At 43.8% G+C, this 22,452-nt stretch overlaps 1 pseudogene; it reads right to left on the reverse strand.

Annotated features, from left to right (window-relative positions):
• Positions 1 to 6,075: 6,075 nt before the first annotated feature.
• LOC116596369 lies at positions 6,076 to 6,917 on the reverse strand (annotated as a pseudogene).
• Positions 6,918 to 22,452: the final 15,535 nt, after the last annotated feature.

A 22,452-nucleotide genomic window follows, 5' to 3' on the forward strand; every position in this document is an offset into this window, starting at 1 on the left:
TGAACAAGAGGTGGAGACAAGGTCTAGATGGCGGGTACCTCACTCATAGAATAAGTCATGGCCATGAAGCAATTTATTATGGAAGTATGTGCAGAATGTGAATATGAGCTAGAATGTGACAAAACCCACAGGGCTGTGGGTCTGAAAATAATTTAGTGAGTCCCTGACTATCATTACTTTATTTTTTATTATTTTTTTAAGTTTTTATATATTTGAGAAAGAGAGAGAGAGATCACAAGTAGGCAGAGAGGCAGGCAGAGAGAGAGGAGGAAGCAGGCTTCCTGCTGAGCAGAGAGCCCAAATTCGGGGCTCGATCCAGGACCCTGAGATCATGACCTGAGCCGAAGGCAGAAGCTTTAATCCACTGAGCCACCCAGACGCGCCTATCATTACTTTAAAGTGAAATAGAACAGAGGAGAAAAAGTTGGTTTGTGGACATTTCATTTGTTTCTGCATATGTAAATATGTGTCTGTCCTGCTTTGCAATGTAAACTGTATTTCATACTGGAAATCACCTTTATATAAGTGCTTTAAAACACTGCTCTATGGGTGTGGCTGGTTGCTTCAGTCAATAGAGCATGCAACTCTTGATCTAAGGAACATGAGTTCAAGCCCCACATCGAGCATGAAACTTAAAAAAAAAATAAATTTTTAAAAAAGCAGTGCTATAGGGCAGTCTTACAAGGATTTGTAGCAGGGATGTGTGTTCCAACAGCATTTTTCAAAATTCCCTGAGGATCATGCTAGTTCAGGGCCCTAACCTAGACTCACAGAATCAGAATATCCAAGGGAAGCCTGGAAATCTGCATTTTCATGAGCACTCTATGTGCGTCTGAGGAAAACTTGGGAACACTGATAAACTGACAGCAGAATAGAAAACTGATTGGAGCAGGAAGAAATTGGAGATGGAAGACCACTGCTATTGTCTGAGATAGGGCAAGGCTTGGCTCTGTCCCCAAGGCAACAGCCATGGAGAACAGAGAAGGTGGTGGCTGCTGGGGACCTATAGAAGGTGGGCTGTCAGATGCGGAGGTGAGGGACATGTGGGCACCTAGGTCTCCAAGGTCTGTATCTTGGATGCCTGCATAGATACTGACTACAGGAGAAAGAGGCTAGGTTTCAGGGGGAAATAATGCATAGGGTTTGGGGACATGTTGAATTTGCAGTGAAATCTGTAACAAAGCAAAGGCATTTGGACATGCAGTACTGGAGCTCCCAGTAGGGGCCGAGGATGAAGACAGGAATTTCTGAGTCACTAGCATACAGGTTAGCACATGAAAAGTAAGATTCCCAAGGGGGTTGGTGGGTTGGTCCACAGAGCCAAGGAGGGCAGGTGGAGGGCTTGTAGCACTCACCGCTCCTACTAATCTCTTCTGCCTCCCGTATTTTCCCCTAGGAGAGAACCCTTCACCCAATCCCTTTCTCTGCCCAACACAATCTCAACCTCTCCAACTCTCACCACTCCAGGTAGAACTAACCCCAGCACTGAGCTACAGTATCTCCTTGCATGCTCTGTCATATCTACGCCCGTTTCTGATTAGGGTTACTGGTGTCCGTTTTCCTTCTTTTCCCCACCATGAGAGGCAGAAATATTTCTGGATTCCCATCATCTAGCACAGAGTAGAACCCTAACAAATGTTGGTGACATTGTGGTGAAGATTTAAAGGTAATTCATCAATTTGGACTTAAAATTCTAACATTTAAATGGTAAATGAATCTCTTCAAACAATAGCTACCAAACTATTTTAAATTGTTGCTGACGATATTTCGTGACACAGTACCATCTGGTTTTTATCTTCCTATTTCTAGCTCAAGGATCTCACGTTTTAATTTAACAACAGCTGCTCGAATTAATCTCTTTATTCCATTGCATAGCCCAGGAAAGGCACACATTCAAGTCATGAGCGTAAAGTTCATTTTGTTTTAATATGGAAAATATTTAGGACTAAATCACTCAGGTATTCTTTGACCAGAAATAGTGTGTACATTGTGTAGCCCCAAAATTAGTTGTTGCATTTAAAAACAACATTTTATTTAAAATTTTCAAACATATACAATGGTAGGAAGAACATTAATAAACTTATAAGTATTCATTACCTACTTCAATAATTATCAACTCACAGCCTATTGCTTCACCTCTACCCCCAACTTCACTGCATCTTATCTAGAAGTAAATCCCAGAGGGAGCATAATATGTCATCAGTAAAAGAGAAGACCTAAAAAAAAAAAAATCTAATATATAAACATATATATGTACATATACATATATATAATTATACTTCAAAATATTAACAATAGTTCTTTAACATTATCAGATATTCAGTCATTGATCAAGTTATTAATTCTTTATAGTCTGAAAAAAAATTAAGATCTAAATAATGCCCACACACTGCCATTGGTTGATATGCCCTTTGAGTCTCTTTCATTAATCTATAGGTTTTTCTTTTCCTCTTTTTTTCTTGTAAATTATTTATTGAAGAAATCAGGTCCTTTGTCCTGTAGAGTTTCACCCAGTCTGGTTTTTTGCTGTTTGTATTCCCATGGTAGAGTGAAACATGTGCCTCTGTCTTCTCAGTACTTTTTGAAATTGGGAGTGGGAATGAGCAGCTTGATGAGATTCGGATTTTTTGGCAGGACTTCTTCATGGGACTTGGTGTGTTCTTCCTTCCTCTGTGAAAAGGTAAATATTGTTTGGCTATCTCTTTCTTATGTTAGAAACAATCAGTGATGTTCAAGGTCTAGACATATTAATTCTTAGGGAGTTGCAGAAAGGTGCTACTCTAATTTCATCACTGCTTTGTCATTTAGGAGCTGGAATATTTCTATAAGGAGGAGCTTCACCTCGTGCATTATCCAGTTACCCAGGGATATAAGTGAGATCAAAAGCTATGAAAAAATAATAGAATTTATATATCAGTTTTCAAATCAATAATTAATTGCCTCCCAGTCATCTTCTAGATGGGACCAATTTTTTGAGCATCATTATGAACTCATAGACTTAAACATATTTAATGTTTCTACTTATTGCCATTTATTATCCTCTTAATGTGCAAATAGTCCCATCTTTGGCCAGTGGGAACCTCATTGGGTTGGCTCTTTGGTTCGTTTGAAACAACTCTAGTACACTTTGATATCTTCCTCAACTATCTATGTGACAAGATGCTTCGAGTTTCTCTTGTTCAATTGCTGCCCCAGACCTCAATCAGCATGGCTCCTTTCCATGGGAGATGGTATTGCAAGACCCTGTCAGGGTTCTGGGGGAGCTCACTGCACCTCAGTTGATCTGATCTTGACTTTGAAGTTTTAAATTTTTCGGACATAGCAGTGGCTAGCAGTGCAGACTCCAGAGGTAGACTGCCTGGGTCTGAATCACAGTTCTACCCTTATTAGGTATGTGACACTGGGCCAGTCTATCAACCTCTCCACACTTCAGCTTCTTCAATTATAAAAGGAGAATAATAACCTTACCTAAATTTGTAAGATCCCGGTGAGATTTAAATGAGGAAATTCATGTAAATGCCTAGAATAGAGCCTGATGTGGAGGGTTAAGTAAAATTGACTATTAATATTCTTATTACTAATTTCTTGCCTTGTCACTGTTGCCTCCTCACACTGTGGGTCATCTGGGATGTCATGCATCCTTACATTTTATTCATATCTAATGACACAATGATTTATTTTTAAAAAGTTATTCTAAAGTCCCATCTGCAGCATTCGTCCCACTAATGTGCAGCTCTAAATGATGCAACACTCACACACATTAGAACATTTCCTATAAAGGAGTCCAAATTCAACAAAGCTAATAGCATTCATGGAGTCACCAAGCACCAGCATACTTCCTGCTTTTTATACTCTTTGGAAAGGGGTAAACTAGCACAAGCCCAGCTGGGAGTGGCCTAACAATGGAGTCAAGTTCTTACTTTGCATTACCACTTTTGTCTGGTCTTCCCTGGTTGAGCACAGGGAGCTCTTAGAAGTGTCATTCCCCAAAGGCCTCCAGCTCCCTTTTTAATCAAACTGGTGGAGCTTCAGGACATATTGCAGATCACGTAAATCTTAATACTGGTTCTGTCTGGCAGCTCATCTCTATCAAATCTTGATACATTTAGCCATTTGCAATACAACTCCTCTTTCAGGTTTGAGATGGTAAAGATTTTATGGCTGGGGCTACTGACTGGTCAAAATAAAGACAGTGAAAAGGAAGCAGAAGCCCAGGGGATTGTCTCCTTGCTGGTTCATTAGATCCCAACAAAGCCTCTAGGAACCTCTCTAAACCTGAAACCTGAAACCCTTCAGAGCTGTAATATGAACAGTCTCTAAAGTGGTTATGCCATGAACTCCTTAAAACAAAGACATTATTTGCAATTTTAGACACTTGCATCATTGACATATGATTACATTATAATTGCATCAGCTGGGCCAAGTTGTCTATGGAGCTTTGGCCAGAAATTCCCAGGATGCACCAAGCTCTATCATTGCTTAAACACTTACTCACTTGTTTTAAATTTTTTTTTCTATTTTCATGTCTCATGGCACTCTCAGTATTTTTTAAGTGGCGTTTTCCATGAAGATGACACTGAAGGAACTTTAAAGATACTAACTGTAAAAAAATAATAATAATATGTAACGTATATTTGTCAACTGGGAAGTAGGTGTAGACAAATAATGTTAGATTCATATAATGAATCTTTAGTGGATCTTTAGGTATTGATACTTAAATGTATCTTCAGGTATTGAAAGAACAGAAACAAGTTTTGGACATACTTGAAACAGTATATATAGTAGGATCATATTTCAGTAAACATGTTGGTATACATGTTGGTATACACACAGAAAAAAAATCTGAGTGGGTACCTCATGGCCCAGTTGGTTAACCAACTGCCTTCTGCTCAGGTTGTGATCAGGGTCCTGGGATTGAGTCCTGTATTGGGCTCCCTGCTCTGTGGAGAGTCTGCTTCTCCCTTTGCCCCTTCCCCCTGCTCCTGTGCTCTCTCTCTGTCTCTCAAATAAACAAATACAGTCTTAAAAAAAAAAAAAAAGAAAAAAAAAACTGAAGAAAGATAGCCTAAGCTATTAATAGGGGCTATTTGGGGGGCACCTGGGGAGCACAGCTAATTAAGCCACCACTCTTAATTTCAGCTCAGGTCATGATCTCAGGAAAGAGTCTGCTTGAGAGTCTTTCCCTCTGCCCCTCCCCCTTACTCACATTCTCTCTCTCTCAAGTAAATAAATAAATAAACTTTCTTTTTTAAATAAGAGCTATTTTCAGAGATGAAATTATAATTTATTTTTCTATATATTTCTATACTCCTTGGCATCTCTTATGAAAATATTCTTTATTCAATCAGAAAAAAATATTTTTTTGAAAATCAATGTTAGGATGTATTCAAAACCACAAAAGAATCTATTATTAATAACATTAGTGAGATTTATCATAGTAGCTTCTCAGTTGAGAGGTATAATATTATTAAGCTTCTGTGAAAATAGTACTTATTATCACTATAATAACTGATGTAGTTAAAAAAAAAAAAGAAGTGTAACTAGCCTTCGTTGAATCCAAAACAATTTAGTACCGGTTTTTTGTTTGTTTGTTTGTTTGTTTGTTTGGGGACTTTTGTGTGTGTGTGTGTATGTGTTTTTAACATTTACCAGTTTATTAAAGGATGTGATAAATATGAATCAATAACAAGATGAAGAGTTACACAGAATGAGGCCAGGGAAAAGAGTCACCACTCTCCCCATATCTCCAAACGACAACATTGCAACCAGCTACTCTGAGCCCTAAACTGAGCCAAGGCCCCCACAAAGGAAGCAGCTCCCCCTCTACTGTAGGAACAATGCCACAGGGAACAGAGGCTGACATCATCTTCAAGCAAACACTCATTTTACTAAAAGTCAACAAAGACGTATAGGTTACACTTTACAAAAATAGTATCTATTTAGATCTCTCCATTCCCCCCATCCAATCCAACAAAAGGGAGTTCTGAGGGAGCTAAGAGGACAAAATGCCCCTTCCAGACACTGCAGCAGCTCTGTGCAGTCCCAGGCCACTGGTCCAGGGCACAGGAGGTGAGTTTAGCGGAAGCCCCTCCCGCAGCCAGCATGGAGCACCTGGAGCTTGTCCAGAGCCCTCACGCCCCCCCCCCCCAGGGGAGGGCCCTGCCAGGGCCATGAACACGATGATGTACAGCCTGAGCCCTGGCTGGACACACAGACGGGTCCAATCTCAGGAGGGACAGACTGGTACCCATGGTAGTTGCAGTCAGCCTCATCCAGGGTCAGCATCAATAACAGCCTGGGCTTTGGTTCCAGCTCCTCCTCTAGGCAGCCCTTTGGAGGCCAGGACTTGAAAGGAAACAGTGAGGCTGGCCACCAGTGCCCCCTGCAGGAGGCCAATGAGCACATCGCTCCAGTGGTGCTTGTGGTCAGACCCAAGAGGGTAGCCAACATAGAGTGCAAAGGCCAGCAGGAAGAACTACACCATGGGCCACAGATGTTGTGCCCATTTCCAACAGAGCTGTGCATGCATGTAGAACTCCAGGAACATCATGCAGTACAACCCAAAAGAATGTCTGGAGTAGACAGTCTGGACTTGGTTAGCAGGGCTTCCCCTGCACATGTTTTCCACCTGCACTTAGAGGGAGGAATTGATGAGACTCAAGTCAGGGTCACACACCACCAGGAAGCTGAGCCGCAGATGGCTGGTGTACTTGGCCCTGGTCGGCCAGCAACTGACTCACTGCAGCCCCAAAGGAAACACCCTAACACCTTGTAGACAGCACCTATATCACTGTTAAGTCAGAGCAGGGACAGAGATGGTCTTTGTACATCAGGTAGACCTTCCTGGCCGCAACAAGGATGGGGCCATGAGCCCACAGATGATGGTGTTGGGACAGTGGGGCACCAGATAGAGTCATCTTTGCATTAGAACCATGCTTTTGTGGTGGATTCACAAGAATCAGGATGGCAGAGAGGCTCCACTCAGAGAAATGCTGTCAGGAAGATGGCAGAGGAAGAAGATCCTAAGCTACCTTCTCCTGTGTCCACACCAAGGCTATAATCTGATAAAGAACAACTTGCTTTGAGAAGAAACCTGGAGAACAGCATTTCCATAGCTGAAGATAAAAAGACAAAGCTACACTGAGAAGAATGGGGTGGGGGTCAGAGACTCAACACCCCTAGTATGATTACCCACAACCCAGAGGGCTATCCCAGGGGTGGAGGTCCTCACTCATCTCACTTGCTCCAAGATCCAGCACAGAGGTGGGGGTTTAGAAGCCCCTGGCCCATATGTGAAGACTGATTAATTATAGAGCATGCACCAGAGGGGCAGGGATGTGTAGGAACTTTCAGGGGGAATGGTAGCACAGATGGGCACCATTTTTCTTACCCTCCTTCAGCCTAGCTAGCCAGACACTGGTGGGCACCAATTCTAACATTCTCCATCCACCTTGTAGCACCACTTGCCCTGTCCTGGCATTCCCCTGTGGAGCCATCCTGCCCAACAAGCACACCCCATAGGTGTCCCTCCAAGGAGGCTCCCATCTTGCCACACCCTACAGGAAGCCTCAGCCAGGACCAGCACCCCCTCAAAAGTGATACCGTCACAGGGAGGAAGAGCAATAGTAATGACCTGGCCTCATAGTCAGACCACACCAGGAGCTAACCCACCCACCATCATGCCTGCATCAGCCACAACTGGGCCTCTAAGCCATCCAGGCCAGGGCCAACCCTACCCACCAATGTGCCTGTGGCAATCATGGGCCCACCACAACAGGAGGACTCATGCAACCCACACAGGAGACACTTCCCTGAGTGCTTCATTCTGGCTGGAAAGGGTGCGGAATTGGGCTTCTGGGCCCCACCAGGCTCCTATGTAAGGCCACTACCTTCATGACCAGGAAACCTAACTGATCCATCTGATTCATAGAAATAAACACAAACATAAAGAAACAGAAGAATCTATTCCAAATGAAAAAATAAGACAAAACCTCCAGAGGAAAAAAAAAAAAAGCTAAATGAAACCAAGATAAGCAATCTACCCAATAGAGAGTTCAAAGTAATGGTCATAAAGATGTTCACTGAACTTGAGAGAAGAGTAGATGAATTCAGTGAGATATTCAACGAAGACATAGAAATATTAAAAAGAACCAATCAGAACTGAAGAATACAATAATTGAAATTAGAGGATGCAGAAGACATGTCAGTGATCTGAAAGACAACAGTAGAAATCATTCAAGCTAAACAGCACAAAAAGAAAAGAATTTTTTTAAATGAGGGTAAGTTAAGGGACCCCTGGCACAACATCAAGTGTACTACCATTCACATTGTAGGAGTCCCAGAAGGAGAAGAGAGAGACAGAAGGAGGCAGAAAACTTATTTGAAGAAATAATAGCTGAAAATTTCCCTAACCTGGGGAAAGAAACAGATATCTAGGTCCTGAAAGCACAGAGGCCCACACAAGGTGAACCCAAAGAGGTCCACACCCAAGACACATAATTAAAATATCAAAAGTTAAAGCTAAAGAGAGAATCTTAAAAGCAACAAGAAAAATTTAACTGATTACATGCTAAAAATACCCATAAAACTATCAGCTGATTTTCAGCAGGAATTTTGCAGGCCAGAAGAGAGTAGCATGATATATTCAAAGTGCTGAAAGCGTAAAACCCACAATCAAGAAAATTCAGCAAGTTTCTCATTCAGAATTGAAGAGATAAAGAGTTTCCCAGACAAATAAAAGTTAAAGAACCAGCCTTATCAAAAATGCTAAAGTGACTTCTTTAAGCAGAAAAGGAAAGGTCATAACTGGAAGTAAGAAAATTATAAAAGGAAAAAATCCCCTGGTAAGAGCAAACATATAGTGAGGGCTATGGATCAATCACTTATAAAGCTAATATGAAGGTTAAGAAACAAACAAAAGTAGTAAAATCACTGTATCTACAATAATTAGTTAAGGATACACAAAATAAAATGATGTATAATATGATACCATATACATAAAATGTGGTGATGGGGGTATAAAAATGTAGTGCTTTCAGAATGCCTTTGAACTCATATGACCATTGGCTTAAAATAGACTACTGTATAATAGGATGTTATATGTGAACCTCATGGTAACCAAAAAGCAAAAACCTATAATATATGCAGATAGAATAAAGAGAAATGAATCCAAGCATAGCATTAAAGAAAGTCATCAAATCACCAGGGAAGGGAGCAAGAGAAGAAAGGAGCACAGAAGACCCACGAAAACAACCAGAAAATTAACAAAATGGCAATCAGTACATACCTATTGATAATTACTTTACATATAAATGGACTAAATGTTCCAATCCAAAGACATAGGGTGACTGAAAGGATAAAAAAAAAAAAAAAAACAAGACCCATCTATCTGCTGCCTATAAGAAACTCATTAAAGACCTACAGACAGGGCGCCTGGGTGGCTCAGTGGGTTAAGCCGCTGCCTTCGGCTCAGGTCATGATCTCAGGGTCCTGGGATCGAGTCCCGTATCGGGCTCTCTGCTCAGCAGGGAGCCTGCTTCCCTCTCTCTCTCTCTCTCTCTGCCTGTCTCTCCATCTGCTTGTGATATCTCTCTGTCAAATAAATAAATAAAATCTTTAAAAGAAAAAAAGAAAAAAAAGACCTACAGACAGGGCCGCTTGGGTGGTTCAATTGATTAAGCATCCAACTCTTGATCTCAACTCAGATCCTGATTGCAGGGTCATCAGTTCAAGCCCTGAACTGGGCTCCACACTGGACATGGAACCTACTAAAAAAAAAAAAAAGACCTAGAGACGTATACAGAATAAAGATACTCTGTGCAAATGGCAATGAACAACAAAAAATTGAGGGGGTAGAGGACCTGAAAATACATTTTCCAAAGGAGACATACAGGTGGCCAAAGACACATCAAAAAGATGCTCAACATCAATAATCATTAGGGAAATGCAAATCAAAACCACAGTAGGATATTACCTCATACCAATGAGAATGGCTAGTGTTAAAGAGACAGGAAATAACAAGTGGAGGTGAGTATGTGGAGAAAATGGAATCCTTATACACTGTTGTTGGGAATATAAATTGGTACAGCCATTATGGAAAACAGTATGGAGGTTCCTCAAAAAATTAAGAATAGAAATACCATATGTTCCATCAGTTCTACTTCAGAGTATTTACCAAAAGAAAATGGAAACACCAACTTGAAAGAATATATGCACCCCTATATTTATTGCAGCATGATTTACAATAGCCAAGATATGGAAGCTACCTAAGTCTCCATCAAGAGAAAATGGATAAAGACAATGTGGTACATATATACAACGGAATATTGCCTGGCCATGAAAATGAATGAGATTTTTGTCATTTGTGACAATAGGGATGGAGCCAGAGGGTATTACACTAAGTGAAATAAGTTGGAGAAATACAAATACCATATGATTACACTTACATATGAAACCTAGAAAACAAAACAAAAACAAACTCATAAATACAGAGAACAAACTAGTGTTTGCCAGGGGGTGGTGGGATGGGTAGAATATAGGGCAGTAAGAGGTACAACCTTACAGTTATAAAATAAATTAGTCATGGGGATGTAAAGTGCAGCACAGGGAATGGTTAATAATGTTGCAGTAACATTTTATGATGATGGGCACGTCCTCCGCAACGCTCTCAGGGTGTCCCACTTGGGAGAGAGCTCACATGCCTCTCAATTCCTAACTGCCCTTCGTGCCCTTCTGCCCTCCTGCCCTTCGTGCCCCATGGCTCTTCTTTCTTTCTCAAAGCATAATTATCTGTGCAGTCTCCTCTATTGTACCACACTGTAAGCTCCTTGAAAGCTGGCACTGAGTTTTATTCATCTTTGTATTGCCCAAAGCCCTCATCCAGGGCCTCATACATTTGTGGAAAGAAAGAGTAAGTGGAGGCAGCTCTAGGCCCTACCCCCATGCCTCTGCTCCCTCTCCCAGAGGGAGGGCAGATCAAACCTCCCAGCGATGAAGGGACTGCCTGCCCTGTGCATCTGGGGGATTTGCAGTAGCCACCGCTCCAAGGCAGCTTTTATTTAAACACGGCTGGTATTTATAGAACGAGGTCATGTACTCCAGACTGAACAGATACTGAAGTGGAGAGAGATGTCAGTCAGGCTCTGAGTAGATAAAGGGTACTCTGGGCATGCAGAGACCTTATACCCATGAGCATCAGGAATGTCCATGCCACTCCCTGGACAAACGCAGATCCCAAGGCAAGATTCCTCCCCCGACCAATTACAATCACAAAACCAGAGATTGCAAGATACTTTTGGAGTGAGTCAACAAAGGCTACGATGGGGTGCACCCGATTCTGGACAACCTCCACTATTTAACAGCCTTGGTTTTAACTATAAATCACACTTTCCTTATCATGTTAAATTAAGTTACACATGTGTGTATGCATATATATATATATATAGTTTTTAGGGAAGTGTGAGTAAGCATTTAAAAATATTGGTCTATATTCTCCAGATTCCAAGCTGGTGAGCACCGAGTAACTTGAATGCCTATTTCCTGCCATGGTGGAGAGGAAGCAGGGTAGAGGATGAGCTTAGAATTCTACTGGGGTGTGTGTGTGTGTGTGTGTGTGTGTGTGTGCATGCACCCATGCACGTGTGTGTATGTGTGTGTACATGAATTATATATTGAGACCCAAAATGTATTAGAGACAGAGAGTCCCTTGGTAGCCATGGGTAGGCGGGGTCGTTGTTGTTGTTACTCTTTTGACTGTACTTTGAGTAGAAGAGTCAAGGAGAGCAGCTCTCGGGGAGGGACTGGGGAAACCATCCTAATAAAAGTTGACCCTTGGGCCTTGTCTCTATTCTTACCTATCTCTTCTCTCTTATTACTCTGGCCCTAAAAAGAAATAAATAGCGGACCAACTTCCATAGTGAAGACTGTAGAAAATACTAAGAATAGAGGGTCTGCAGGAACAGTTAGATTCCTCAGAGAATAGAATAGCTCCAGGAGCTCCGTGCTAAACATGTTTCCAAGAAAATGGCAAAGACAAGGTCAAGACCAGAAGGTTTTTCAAGCCCGTGGTATTTTCTAGTGACAATAGGCTCTGCTCCAACTACCACTTCTGAATTATGAGAAACGAAGTTGCATAAAATCTACTGAATGAACTCTTCTTTTTAAATTCACCCACTTAGGAAATGTTTCAGCCACAGTTCTTAAAAAGATCAATAAACTACAACATCCTAGAATCTTGAAATTTTTTAAAAAAGGAAAAAAAGAAAAGAAAAAACAACCCAGCTATCTACAAGAGTGCTGACTTCCTTCCAAAAGGCAGTAAATGTCCAAAATCACAAGCCATAATGCCAAGGCCAGCAAGCAGATGCCAGCTTAAGAGAAAGTCCCCAAAGAGCCTGGGCCCTTTGGTGACAAATACAACTTTGGGAACTGTCATCGCTGATAGTAACTTGCTCAGGGTGACACACACGCAGCTTCTACTGCCCTGATGGCTTCCAGGACTGCACCTTCCTCACAGATCTCCCGTGCTATAGAAGATCTGACACCTGTGGCCTCATGGATCCTGAAGAGTAAACACCTAACTCGTCTTAGATAAAAATGTCTGTCCCTGGAATTTCTGCCCTCTGACATGTTTTATGACAATTATTCACCAACTATGCTGAAGAAACACCCTCTAAAAAAGGAAGAGCCTGAGCAGGGTGGGGATTTCGCTAGAGCAAGGGGGTGTTACTGTGCAGTCCTCATGCCAGGGGTCCATCAAGGGAAAAGAGTGCACGGCAAGTGACTCAGAGCAGGTATGGCCCAGGCACCCAGCCAGGCACAGGGTCTTCCAGCAGAGTCAGTATCTTCTAAATATGGGAAAACGAGAATTAGTCAAGGGAAGAGGAGACTGAACGAACACCCTAATAAAACCCTCGACCTGGGGAAGGGTATTATTTATTCCTGGGGCAGGGTTGACCATTTGCCTCTTTGCTGAGGAGTGAGACACTCAGCTTACACTCAAACGCAGTAAGAGAAAACTATGGGTAAAGAAGGAATGCTAAATAGTGGAACAAATTATTTTAAAAAATAAAATCTGGAATCTCCGTTTCAGAGGTTCTCTCTTATCAATAGAAAGTACCATTGTGGACTCTGAAAAACAATCTGAGGGTTTTGAAGGGACGGGGGGTGGGAGGTTGGGGTACCAGGTGGTGGGTATTATAGAGGGCACGGACTGCATGGAGCACGGGGTGTGGTGCAAAAATAATGAATACTGTTATGCTGGAAATAAAAAAAAAAAAAAAAGAAACAAGACAGAGGATAATATGGAAAGGGAGGAAAAAAAAAAAAAAAAAAAAAAGAAAGTACCATTGTGGGAGTGCCTGGCTGGCTCAGTCCACTGAGCCTGTGACTATTGATCTCGGGGCTGTGAGTTCAAGCCTCACTTTGGAAGTAGAGATTACTTTAAAAAATAAAATATTTGGGGCACCTGGGTGGCTCAGTGAGTTGAGCCTCTGTCTTTGGCTAAGGTCATGATCTCAGGGTCCTGGGATCGAGCCCTGTATTGGGCTCTCTGCTTGGCAAGGAGCCTGCTTCCCTCCACCTCTCTCTGCCTACTTGTGATCTCTGTCTGTCAAATAAATTTTTCTAAAAATCTTTTAAAAATAAAATGTTTAAAAAGGAAAGAAAGAATGAATGATTGCAGCTATAAATGAAGCAGGTTAGGCCAGATGACTCCTTAGAATCCCTTCCAGCCTCCCATTTTGTTAGGATAGATTTTTACCCAAGGTTACAATAATGTCAAAAGAAGCAGAACACCATGCATACCTTGTGACATATCAGAGCCAATAAAGGCTCGAAAAAATTCTTGCTGATGAAGAAAACAAATGTTCCCAAACAGCATTTCCTGATTACCAATAATGCAGACCAATGTCAATCCATTTTAAGGACATATACATCCATTTAGATCTTTATTCACCTCATTCTTTAAATAAATACCAAATTGTGTCCACAATAAAATCGACCGCCAAACTCAAATCAGGAAAAATACAGATTTTTTTTTAAAGTGCATTTCCTTTCTTTTCACTTGCCTGCCTGCTTACGTTGGGAAATTTGCTAGTTGCAAAGTTGCTTTTTATTTTCCAATAATTTCTGAGAGAATATTGAAATATTTGCATGTAAGAAGCTACTTCACTTTAACCCTACTCTTTCTGGATTGTACAACAGAAAGTAAGTACAGAGATAATGACGAAGCATTTTTTAGCAACATCCTCATACCTTAGACTCAAACAGACAGTGGAAGTAATATATATATATATCCATGGCAACTATGGAAGACAATTCTCGTGGCATAGTCCTGATTGCGGGTCACTTCCTCTTGTGACACCTCACTCAATCTCAGGCAGAAATGAATGCTTTCCACTCTTGTTCCCAACATTTCACTTCGAGAGTGTCTGCAGGGAGGGGGCGGGGGAAGACTGTCCCCCTCCCCCCATCTAGTAGCTCTCCCTTCCCAGCCACCTCCCACCTTCTGCTGGGTGTCAAAGATTCCCCTCAAGGACATATGGGGGAGGGGGGGGTGTCTGGGGCTGTCTAAGAGGTGGGAGTCCCCATTGGATAACTTGGGTGGGGCTCAAAAAAATTAAAGCCCAACCTAGGGCCAGGTGGGTGGTGTTTAAGAAACATTAACCCCCACTCCACCCTTCTTTCTTCCAAACGCATTAAACAGAAACATGCACTAAAATCCCCTTGAAAAATATTCTGTACAACATGGCCATTCATCTGAACGATGGCTGCCTGCCTTTTGTCCTGGTGACTGGCCCGGACCCTGCAGTATGACTCAGCGTGAAGTCTGGCTTTGCAGACAGGCTCAGCTCTAAAAACTGCTTTAGCACCACCGGAGGCAGCGGATTGCAACAGGCCTCTGGGGACCTGATGACAATCAAAAGAAAGTGAACACTGGAGCTGGACCTTCTAATTTAGTGCTACTGAAATCAAGGCACAGGGTACCGGGCTTTGTAAAGAGCTCGAAGGCGCCCCAGGTGAGCTTGCTTAGCACTACCCCAGGTACCCCCTTACCAGCCTCCTGTTGGGCTGTGACGATGATGTCAGCGATGATGATGAATACTATTACTAATAAAAGCAGTACTGACCAAACGTTTATTATTGACTAAATGCTTGACACAGGTTGCCTCGTTTACCAACCCCCACAGCACTCCCGGAAGGTAGTGCAGATGAAGAAACTCAGACTCACGAGCCTCACGTCACCCAGTGATTAAGCAGGACTTGAGCCCAGAGCTGCAGGGCTAGGAGTCCAGACCCCTACCCACTTCAACACCGCTGGCTTTAGAAAAGCTGCACTAGCCACACCAGTGTGGTTCTAAACCTAAGCGTGCAGGGGAAGAGACAGAAGCCCCCCAGTTGACCTCTAAGCCTTTTCTAGACTAGCATGTCCCAGGGGGGCAACGTGGAGCCAGGCTGCCTCGGCGGTGTCTCACCAGCCCGCAGAGGCTCTTCCGGAACCTGACCCTGCGGTTCACTGCATCCACATGGCCTCTGGCTCCGGGCCCAGCCTTGCAGCTTGTGCTGTCCCGTGGAAAAAGATCTCTGGATGGAGAAACCCTGGAGTTGCAGGGCTAGGCCTGCATTTCTATAACGGAGTAAATATGGGTTGAAGGAGCAAGGATAATTATAACCGATAATCCCCACCTCTCATTTCACCATGAATCAAAGTTCTCCTCTGCCAGAGAAGTCATCAGAGCTGTTCATAACTCTGGCTTCTTTGTTTGATTTCTTCTGCCAATACTCAACGCCAGTTTGTGGAGCAATAAAATAGCTCAAAGCCGAAAAGGGAAAGTGGGAAGAGTCTGGCACCTATCAAGATGGGGAAATTGGTTTCTGGAGAACAAGCTGTAGAATGAAAACCTGCAGTCAGGGTAATGGGGGCACGAGCCCAGGAGCTCAGTGGATGGTCCATGGACAGTAGACCTGGCCGCACCATGATTCCAGGACCTGGGTGAAACCGCAGGACTGGCCTGGGGAGGAGAAAGACGGTGATCTGACAGGGAGAGACAGGCTCAGTCCTGCGCTGTCATTAGAGAAATAAAAGGGCTCACCAGCAAGAGAGCTCCCTGCTGCTTCTAGGAGGAGGGGAAACAGCTTGGGCCAAGTCTAGAATGGGGGAAAGTATATTCTCTTCCCTGTCAGGAAAGCATCGCTTACTCCCAGAAGAGGACCCCTCAGAGCTCCACCACCATGGTTTCTAAAATCTGGGGACACTATGGAACTGAACTCAAGCCCCATCAGTAGTACTCACTGACAACAGACTCGAACCTCAGGTGAGGTTATGGTGACCTTCCTGCTCATTAGCATCCCTGACTACTCAGGTCTCCCTGGGGAAGCTTCCATCGGTCTGCCTACAGTGGGGAGAGGAGACACAGTGGCAGTGGCAGCTGCTCTGTGGGGACAAGGTGCCACAGAGGCCTTTACTGCACCTGGACAGTATTATGGGTTTCTGTTCAATAGGAGACTTCTCAGCCCAACCTGTAGGACCCAGGAGCCCCAGCATAGGTAAACTGACTCTTCAGCCTGGTTTCCTCACCCAGACTGCCCCGAGCCACTCCCCACAAGAGTTGGAGGAGCACTTACTACCCTTGTAGGAATGGGAGTATCAGAAGGGGAGCCTCCAGTCCAAGGGGGTTGGGGACCGTGACTGGCCAGCCTGGGATCAGATGGCCAAGGAGCCTCCTGCCTAAGTCTGATGACAAATGCAGGAACTTTTCTACCCCGGGGAATGTTCTTGGCCATTCCTTCCTGGCCAAAACCAGAAAATCAAGTACTTCTGATCCTGGGCCAGCGAAGCCAGCCTGTAAAAGAAACAAGTCTACACTCAGCCTCCTGGCCCTTGAAATGGCCTCACAAACCAGCTCAGGGAAACTATATTTAAAAGGTGATTTGATTTTCTTTGTTCTTGTTCAAAGTTTTCTTTTTCTTTTAAAAGGCTATGTATATAGCTTATAAGAAAATGTAGATAGACTTTCTTCCAGTCTGCCGTTTGGAATTCCGTGTCTTTACATTAATCTATGTAAGATGGGCACAGTTAGAACATTTTGTGATGTCACTTCTTCATCTGGGACGTGGTTCATTTTGTGATGATGCTGGTTTGTTCTCCCCCTCCTTCTGTGAATCAGTCTGCGGCTCCACGCTGCAGTCTGAGACATGAGTCAGCACGAGCGGAAAAACTCACTTCTCTAAGCAGTGGCTGGAGCTGGAAGGGGGCAAGGAGGCTCCAAAGTCCAAGTCATGACTGGTTAAGGAGACTTCCAGAGAAGCATAGGAAGTCAGCATACCCATTCATGCTGCCTTGAAAAGTAGCCCTACCACCTTCTCCTCTGAAGCTTCTCTGGCTGCAGAGACTCTGGGGTGGTGACAGTGAGAGGACTAAGAGTCCTCAGGTACCCTCCCCTCTCGATCCCAGGGGACATCAGAGGGTGCATTACCTGACAAGTAGCTTAGAAGACAGCTTCAAAAACTGAGGTACTTATCCCCTGTTACTACTGTTCATGCCACACCAACACATACCCCTGGGCTTGTGAGTCTCATGAACTCGAGATACAGAAGCCAGGCTGGGAGAGAAGATTAAAAAATCCCTCCCCCCACTCAATCCACCAAATTATATTCTTGCCATATGGGTTAAACTGTGTGTATTAATTTTCTACAGCTTCTGTAACAAATTATCACAAACCTAAGAGGCTTAACACAACATAAATCTATTATCCTATCGCTCTGTAGGTCAGAAGTCTGACATGGATCTCAAGGTATCAGCAGGCCTGCATTTCTTTCTGGAAGCTCTAGAGGACAATCTCTTGACTTCTAGAGGTGCCCACATTCCTCGACTCATGGCCCTCTTCCTTCATCTTCAAAGCCAGCTGTGGCCAGCGGAGTTTTTCCCACGGCATCTCTCTGAAATGGACTCTCCTACCTCCCTCTTCCCTTAGAATAACCCTGGCGAGCCTCCCTAAATCAACAGATTCCAGGGGTTGGGACATGGACATTTTGAGGGGCTGTAATCCTGCTTACCATCCTGTAGAAGGCCTTTAGAAATGTAAGAATACAATGTCCTTATCACAAAACTGTAGGAAAAGAAGAGAGGTGTTCACCCCCATCTAAAGCTGCCAGGGTTACTGTCCAGAAAACACAGTCTGTTCCCAAGAGCCCCTCAGTATCTTCCTCCAGGGCACTGAGTCTTTGTCATCAACAGAAGGAAAACATTCTGTCAAGCTCTTCCCTTTCTATGTGCTGCTGCCTCTTTTACACATGTGGGCAGAGGAAACTGTTCACAGTTAGAGTCCCTAATATGTCACGGCCAAATAACTGCCATTTCCTTCAAGCAGTCCTTTCTAGACCATTTTCCAAGCCTTGAACTGTTCTGACCGCTCCCCACTACAGAATCCCGATTCAGTGAGGCACGACGCCCAAGAGCAAGCTGGTGCTTCAGAAAGTGACAGCCAAGACCCTCTGGTATGCACCGAGCAGGACCGTTGTTGTCACCAGCTTCTGTTGTGAAGGACAAATGAAAAAGAGCATTGTATAACAAGCAGAGAGAACAATCCTCAAATTCCAAAGCCAGTTTCATGTGCTGTCCCAGACTGATCTGGGATGGGCAGCTGGGAGGACACTGGCTGTGCTGGAAGGCCCCTGGCTGTGCTGGAAGGCACGCGAGAGGCGAGACACGAATTATGAGAGAAACGCACCGACAGTACCAAAGCCTAGACATAAAACGATGATTAAAAAAAATATGGAACAGTTACCGAGCCATATACAGAGTGGTTTAAAGCAAAGATCTGGCGGTAGGCTGCTCTTATCCCACACTAGCCATGAGGTCCCAAGGCAGGTTTCTTAACCTCTCTGTGCCAAAGTTTCCTCATCTGAAAGTGAGGCTAACAACAGAACCAATAGGGTTACAGAACCTGCGCACTGAAAGCAGTCACTGGGGGTGCCTGGTGGCTCAGTCATTAAGTGTCTGCCTCCAACTCAGGTCACCATCCCAGGGTTCTGGGACAGAATCCCACATCGCGTTCTGCTCCGCAGGGAGCCAGCTTCCCCTGTCTGTGCGCTCTTGCTCTAATAAATAAATAAGATCTAGAAAGAAAGAAAGAAAGAATTAATTCACTGTTAGCTGCAATTATTATTAGCCAGATGCTATGTTAAGCATTTTTCAACCATTTCTTAATTAATCACCAAGATAGAAAAAGAAAAAAAAAAGATAGCACCCTGAGGTATGTACTATTATTATAATCTCCACTTTTAAGATAAAAAATGAGCTTCAAGTCACACAGTTGGTAAGTAGCAGAGCCAGGACCAGAACCCAGTTTGGTCTGACTCAGAAGGCTCTGCTCTTAACCTCAGTGGCAAACAAGAGTCAGGGGCAGAGGAGGAGGAAAGATGGTCAGTAACTCTGCCTGAGATGCTGTGTCTCTTCTACACTTTGTGTCACGTGCCTGATGCACAGTTGCTGTCTGTGTGCTAGATCAGAAAACCTGAGTGAAACTACCATTCAGGCAAACATGCATTGCCTTGAAACAGTCCTAGGTCGTCCCCTACCTGATCCAATAGCACATGCTGGTTGAATATTGGCTTTTGAGGTCCCTGGGAGTTCCAAGTCTGTGCATTTCTTTTCATGAGATGCCACCTCCTGACCATCTCCTTGGCCTCATCCCTGCCATGGAGAACACAGTTAGAATTTGGCAGCAATAATTCCCAGTCCCCATTCAGCAACATCCTGGGGAATCAATGGTTAGCTCAGGAGCACCATGAAATTCTTATTAACCAAATGAATTTTAATTTGCTGTAATTCTAAAGGAAAATTACTTTCTGTGCTTCTCTGGGTGTCACTATGGATCCAAAAACAATGAGAGGACACTGCAGCTACACGAAGGACAAGAATTATTGTATTGAAAGCTTAATGAAATCTTGCAGACAAAAAGTTGAGCAAAAGAAACCAGACACCAAGGAACGTGTCCTCTGTGATTCCATTTAGATAAAGGTCAAAAACAGGCAAGACTACCTTCTGCTATTTAGGGATGTATTTTTAGATTGTAAAAATATAAAAGAGAAAAAGGTAGTGATGACCACAAAAGCCACGAGAGTGGTTCCCTTTGGGCAGAAAATGGCATTGGAATTCCTTTGGGAAATGGGCTTCTAGGGTTCTGGCAAGGTTCTACTTCTTGACCTGGGTGGAAATAAGACAGGCGTACTTTTATTATCATTCATTTCATTTTCTAGGGTTCCCTTCATATAATTCATCTCCGTACTTTTCTGTGTGCTGTATTTCACAATGACAAAGGTCAGGTTTACTTTGGTTTCACTGATGAAATTTGCAGCAACCCCATTTGGGAAGACATTTTTAAAAACCATAGGAACTAAGTAACTTTTAATTGAACAGAAAAGCCCTTGAGATATCATCAAGCTCAGTGATGTTTAAACTTCTGCATGCATAACAGTCATTAGAGAACATAACAAAACAGAGATTCCTGGACCTCACCCTCCAAAGATTGGGATTCAGTAGGAGCAGAGTCTGGGCCCCAAGATCCTGAATCCCTTACGAGCTCTCAGATGATGATGATACTACCAAAGCTGGAATAGCACTGATCTTGTCCGCTCCCAAAGTTCTGCCCCATCCTTTAAGAGACACACAAGGAGACAATCCACATAACACAGGGTATAAGATATGGTCCTCTGCCTGTTTGTGAATGCAGATCTATCTAGCTTCTCATCTTGACACATCACTGATTCTAAGTACTTTTTGTAAAGATTCATTTATTTATTTGAGAGAGACAGAGAGAGATAGAAAGCATGAGGCAGGGGGAAACAGAGGGACAGAATCTCAAGCAGACTCCCCACTGAGCATGGAGCCCAGTTCCGGGCTGGATCTCAAAATCCAGAGATTATGACCTGAGCCAAAATCAAGAGTTGGAAGCCTAACCAACTGAGCCACTCAGGCACCTCCCTAATTAAGTGTCTTATATGAAATAATCCTCCTTGTCCCCCAAATGTACCCACACACAAACACACATACTCACACTTCCAACATGATCGATTATCTGTGTCATTTTGAACTTCTACAAAACCAGGAGTTAGTGTCATGGTTTCTGAAGTCATGCAACCAGCCATCCTTGCAGAGGTAAAAGGTTAGGTTCTAGCTCACGGGATCCTGAAAAGACACTGCTCTTTAATGCAGATGAAGGCACAACCATTTTGTTATTCCCTGTTTTTCTGACTGCTATCAGCCTTCAGCCCTCAAATGTGGATCACTGCCAATTTATGGGGAAGAAAACAGCCTGACTTCTCCCTGCCTAAATTCTGCATTATATTTCCTTATGCTGCACAAAATGCAAAACAGAAGCTAAAATTAGAAGCTGAGGTGCTAGTGAGGTTGATATGTGTAGGGAGAAGGCCAAGAGGAGATGTCACAGAGAAGGATACAGAGAGCTCCCTGGGGCCCTATCCTTCCCTGTCACAGGCAGCAGCGCAGAAGAGAAACAAGGGGGAAAGAAGGCGAAGGCGGCCCCATTACAATACCTGCGCTCCCTAAGAGGGCCATGACCTACTTTTTGACATATTGTTTCCTTCTTTATCAAAATATATTCTTAGTGAATCATAGTCAAGTTTTCTGCAGTTTTCCAATAAAAAGTTTCCGTTTCCACACTGGAGGCTACCATCTGTGTCTCTGTGCATAGTAGTAGGAACATACCCAGCCTACCAGGCTGATGGTGGACATGAGGAATTCCTTAAAGGCAGGGAAGCTGCAGTTTCCAATGACTCCATCTGAAAAGCTGTGAGCAAAGCCTTGAGTCTATTTAAGAACAGAGAGCTGGTGCCTGAGAGCCCGCTGGCTCCATTCCTCAGCTGAGGTGCACAGACTTGCTGGATGGGGGTATAAAAGCCTAAGGCGGAAGCAAATATAATAGTGCCCTGGATTCATAGGGCACTTTTTTCTTCATGCAATCTCGGGCCTTCCTGGTTACAGGGTAAGGCCACACTCTCTGGGCAGAGTGACCCGCCCCACTCAAAACTCACTGAGCAGTAGTAAAAAAACTCTGTGAGTATTACAGGGAGCAGAAAAACGGAAAGGAGTGAGTAGTTCCCCTGGGATCTCCCAGGGTGGCCTGGCTCCCAGGCAGGTGGAATGTCACTAGGACCCAGGGCCTGTGGTTTCAGCGGCTGCTTCTTCCTCCCGAGCCACACTGGGCTGCTGAGAAAATGAGACAGACCTCTGGATACCCCCTAATTATGCAGGGGCATGGGGTTCAGGCCACTGGCTGGCCAGAGTCCCATCTGCCCTTTTCTCAGCTCCTGGTGGGGCACACAGTGGTGGGACTGTGGGAACCAGTAGGTTCTGGGGGGTGGGCTGCAGGGGTGCTGCCTGTGGTGAGGAACAAGGGGAGTAGGGGCGGCTCCTCTGCCCCTCCCCCAGCC

Source organism: Mustela erminea, chromosome 7, assembly GCF_009829155.1.
Source record: "Mustela erminea isolate mMusErm1 chromosome 7, mMusErm1.Pri, whole genome shotgun sequence".
Lineage (NCBI taxonomy): Eukaryota > Metazoa > Chordata > Mammalia > Carnivora > Mustelidae > Mustela > Mustela erminea.